The 4,828-nt window shown below is 46.7% G+C and overlaps 1 protein-coding gene across 1 annotated transcript in view; it reads left to right on the top strand.

The window, feature by feature from the left end:
* The first annotated feature begins 243 nt into the window (after positions 1–243).
* The window catches only part of ZEB1 (zinc finger E-box binding homeobox 1), a 63,531-nt gene continuing 58,946 nt past the window's right edge, over positions 244–4,828 (top strand). Inside the window, exon 1 of the mRNA XM_025208481.1 lies at positions 244–444. The gene's annotated coding sequence lies outside the window, so the exon portion shown is untranslated. The remainder of the gene's footprint in view (positions 445–4,828) is intronic.

Here is a 4,828-nt window from a genome sequence, read left to right on the forward strand (position 1 = left end):
AAAATGTAACATTTCCTTTGAAAGCTGCCCCCTAAGTTTCTTTTTTGTCTTATATAGTGTGATCACATCATTTTGCCTTTAAAGAGAAAGGTTCTCAATAACTGCTAATCAACAGTATTGTCTTCCTAAACATGTTGGGTTTACTGTAGTAACACCTTTAAACAAATCATAGAACTACGCTCGGTACTGTTTAACATAAGAGTGTTTTTGTTCAGTTGTGTTTTGCTTTTTGTCTCTGTGCAGTTACCAATTACAATAATGTGGTAGAAGCAAATTCAGATTCAGATGACGAAGACAAATTGCATATTGTGGAAGAAGAAAGTGTAACAGATGCAGCAGATTGCGATGCTAGTGTGCCAGAAGATGACTTGCCAACAGACCATACAGTATTACAAGAAAACATTGAAAGAGAAGGGAGTACAAACAGTGGTTGGGAAGATGAAGGTATGTTTTCATTTTGATGCTAATTCTCTAAATAGAGAAGATAGAAGGAAAAACTTGTTCAATAAATTGTTTAATATACTTTATAAAACATTAACCTTGTGCTCTGTGCCATTTTAACCCATAAAGCTTGCATGGAAAGCAGGGTTACTTTAGTGATTATGGGAAAAACAGAATGGGTAAAACTATAAGGTATTACGAGACCTCAAAATTATGCTGAAGCTTTTCTAATATTCCTATTCAAGTGGCAGGTAAAGCAGAACACTTTTTTTAATAGATCTTCTGTATTCTGTTATAGCTTCCTTTTGTGTTTTAAGTTTTGCCAAGTAGAGTCCATAGTATGTTGGAAGCTGGAAGTCTGTAGAGGCAGCATACCCAAGTATGTCTGGAAAAGAAATACCTCCCATAATTCTCTCTCAAGGCTTTTTGCATGGCAGGTATGTACTTACCATGATTGCCACTCAGCATGAGGACATGCAACACATTTACCACAGTATAATTCACATTGGTTTTGCACACCAGGATCCAGAGTGGATAGCCAAACAGCTATGCATAGCTGCCTGCTTTAGTCTGCAATTACTATATTTTCTTGCATATAACACACCCCCAATAAAACAAACCTTGTTTTTGAATGGTAGAATGTAGGAAATAAAAAAGATTTTTCCAGAGTCATGGCTGACTGTGTGAAAGAGTAAGTCCTAGAAGCATAGAGGGCGCATCCACATACTGCACAGTTTGCAGCGCCACATACTGCACAGTCTGGTGTTCTCCACACTGCAAGGGTGTGCTACCCGAGCGTGCGCTACACTGGGTTTTTTCCCATGGGATTTTTCAGCTCCTGGATATTCAGGGGTCAAAAAAACCCACGGGAAAAAAACCCAGAGCAGTGCATGCTCAGCCAGCACGCGCTGCTAAAAAGCGGAGCCGGCCCACCCACCCTGGTGCAACAGAAATGCCATGGCTGCAGCCCCGGGAGACCCCCAGGTCCCCAGGTAAGGCTGCTGGGGCCAGCACAGTGCTGGCCTCAGCCTCCCCTACCCCACCTGAGTTAACTTGCTGTGCACTTTGGTGCAGGTGTTCCCCAAAGACAAGAAGCAGTGGCGCAAGGTGCACTGCCACTACTTGTCCTCTGGGAATCAAACATGGATTCATGCGCATCTGGACGCGCCCAAAGTGTCCAGGAAATGTGACATCTGGAACTTCCTGGCAGAAGCATACCAAGTTTATTGGCTACCCAAGAAATGGGTGCAGGAGTATGCTAACCACTGTAGACTGGGGGACAGGGGACATGGGTGAGGAGAAGGGAAGGATTACCTTCTTAGGATACTGCTGTGACTGCCGCCACTGCCATAGCAGCAGCATCTCCCCTCAGGCAGCAACAGCCCCATGGTCAGGCTCCCTGGGAGGCAACCCTGGTGTCCCATTCAGTCCCTCTTTCCTATACATGCACATTGGGCACAGGGCTATGTCTTCTCTGGCAAAGGCTCCCAGGGAGAGTGGAGGTCTACCTCTAGAGGTGCCATGGCACCACGGGTGGCCCCACTACACCTATTCTGCTGCTCAGGCTACCCCAATATGTCCTTGTGTTCTCACCTGTACCACTTAATGACAAGCACCTACCCCTTGAGGCTCTTACTCTTGCCTGTCTTAGACATGCTGCCCTTCAGGGCACCCCTCTGGGCCCTTATCCAGGAACTAGTCCCTGTCTTGGCACTCTGGGCTATAGCCTGGGCTGCATGTGCCAGGCCCTGATCCTGCACCTCAAGATGGCCAAATGCGTCTCTGGCTTCTGACATTCTGTCCCTCTCTGCCCTGGATCCTCAGTCCCACCTCACCATGCTGGGCCCTTAGATCATAGTCCCAAAAAGCATGGTGCTTCACTGGCATCCTCTGTGACAGTGCCCTCACTAGAGCACCTCTTCATAGCTTTCTCCTTCCCTTTAAGCCACTATGAACCTCACAGTAAACACTACAAACACCTTATTTATCTCCCTATATACTGCACCCTGTAGAGCTCCTTGTTGTGGGGATCTGGATCACTCTGTGCCTCTAGTCCCAGTATCAAACTATACATGCTCCTTTTCTCCTCCCCCTTCCAGCAGTGGCATACCAACGGGGGGGTGGAGGTGGGGAGTGGGGGGGGCCATGCCCCTGGGCATCGGTCTTGGGGGAGAGAGCACCAGGTGGAGAGGCTGGGACTCCTCCCGCGTTCGTTGTGTGGCCCGCCCGGCTGGCGGGTTGTGGGCTTGTTCTGCTGTTCCGGCCAGAAATTCCAGCTGGTGCCTCTCCCCCTGCAGGCAGTGTGCAGCGCTGGTAATTCCCCTGTGGGCTTGCCAGGGGGCGGGAGGTGGGGCCCTGCACAGACTGATTTGCCTCGGCCCCACACCCTGCTCGGATCATCCTGGGGGGGGGGCCACAAATGCAGGTGTTGGCCCCTGGGCTCCGGGGACTGTCAGTATGCCACTGCCTTCCATCACCCGACCCGGCTCCAGTGTTGCTAACTCTAATCAACAGCCCATGGGTCTCCTGCCTGCAGTCTGAAGGCTAGGTCCTGCATCTCATTTAGTTGTGCTGATTTTCTCTGCTAAGCTGCACTTGTTTGCTGGCAGTTTCGCTAGCAAGCAACAGGCATAATGCTGCCTACAATCTCCCTCTGCACTACTAGAATAAAAGGGGTTCGGGGTTCTCTGTTGCAGAACACCATTCTGCTTGCTCTACTCACCCCCCCCACTACCTCCTAGGTACACTGCTTGGTGCTAGGCAGGGATGGCACAGGGCTGTCCCTGGTGTGGCAAAGACTTGCAGGGGGTGATTGCAGTCCCCCCTCACAGTTGGTGCCCCTTTCAACCCATCCTAGTTATGCTCCTGCTTCCTGGTATGACAGACTGTTTCCTACAATGCCAAACTTCCTGGATATTCTTTTTTCAGGAGGGCTTTCTACAAGGCTGAGCTACCCTTGCAAAGGGCAGTAGCGAGATTATTATTTCTTTACTGGAAGTAGTTCTTCATATAAGTTCCTATAAATAAAGTGTTGTTTCCACATCATGAGCCTCATCAAGATACTACCAGCAGCTCACTTCCTGCTTCGGCCACAAGCTACAGTGTTCAGCCAGTAGCTACAGCTGTGAGAAAGTTAGTGCAAGCTTTCACCCCTTCGGTTTGCTGAGCAGACACAAGCAGCAGCTATCTTGGCAGCTACATGGCATATACAGTACCAGTTACTGCTCCTTTTCTAGTGAATAAAATAGGTTCCACACTTAAAACATGCATCCAGATTTTTGGAGGACAATTTTGGGGGGAAAAGGTGCATGTTATATATGAGGAAATACAGTATTATGCCTTATTACTGGCTGGCAGGGTAGCAAGCAATGACAGCCTATTCATCATATGCAAATGGTTACCCTGAGATAAGCTGCAAATAACTAATACTTACACCAGTTTAACTAGAAGCTGTGCAATTCTACCTCTGATTTTTCCCAGAGTAAGTCTGTGCTGGATTCAAGGGAGTTCCACCAATGCAAATAATTACAACATGTGTCTGTTCCATTGTAATACTGGTGTAAAGGCTGATAGCATTTCTGTATCTGTGTTCAAGCCATCAAAGTCTGTCTGCTCTGTTGCATCTTCCTATTTTGCACCCAACCAGCAATGCTACCCAAAGTACCACTCAGGTGATACTGCTAAGTTGCTCTTGCTGCTTCTCTTGCAAAAGACAAAGCTGGAAAAAAAATGTCAGCTAGATGGAGAATAGGGGAAGAAAAGATAAAGCACAGAAATAACAAATATAATGGTGACGAAAAATCTACCTGTGTCTTTCTTTTGTTTACATCCAATGCTCCAAATCCTAGAAAGGTAGCAAAAGAAAGGGCAATCAAGGAGATGTTTAGGATTTGCTCCATTGAAAATACAAAGAACCCCATGTAACTGTCATCTTGCAATAGTAATACATTGAAGGGTCAGTGTTCAGTTCTCTTACCTATTTTTAATCAATTTTTGAATGACTATTTGTAGCACTGCATAGCTAATCTTTAGTGTTGAGTCTGGTATTGAGAGTCTTGGGAGAAGAGCTAATGTACATACTACATCATGGATTTATAATCAGTAAAATCGAAGCACTCAGAAAATAGACTAGACTGTGCTGCTAAATTTGATAAAATCACACAACATGCTTAAGTTTAGAGTCACATTTGGGAGATTATATATATACATATAGATTCATAGATGTTAGGGTCGGAAGGGACCTCAATAGATCATCGAATCCGACCCCCTGCATAAGCAGGAAAGAGTGCTAGGTCTAGATGACCCCATCTAGATGCTTATCTAACCTCCTCTTGAAGACCCCCAGGGTAGGGGAGAGCACCACCTCCCTTGGGAGCCTGTTCCAGAC

The sequence above is a fragment of the Alligator sinensis genome, unplaced genomic scaffold, assembly GCF_000455745.1.
Source record: "Alligator sinensis unplaced genomic scaffold, ASM45574v1 scaffold309_2, whole genome shotgun sequence".
NCBI lineage: Eukaryota > Metazoa > Chordata > Crocodylia > Alligatoridae > Alligator > Alligator sinensis.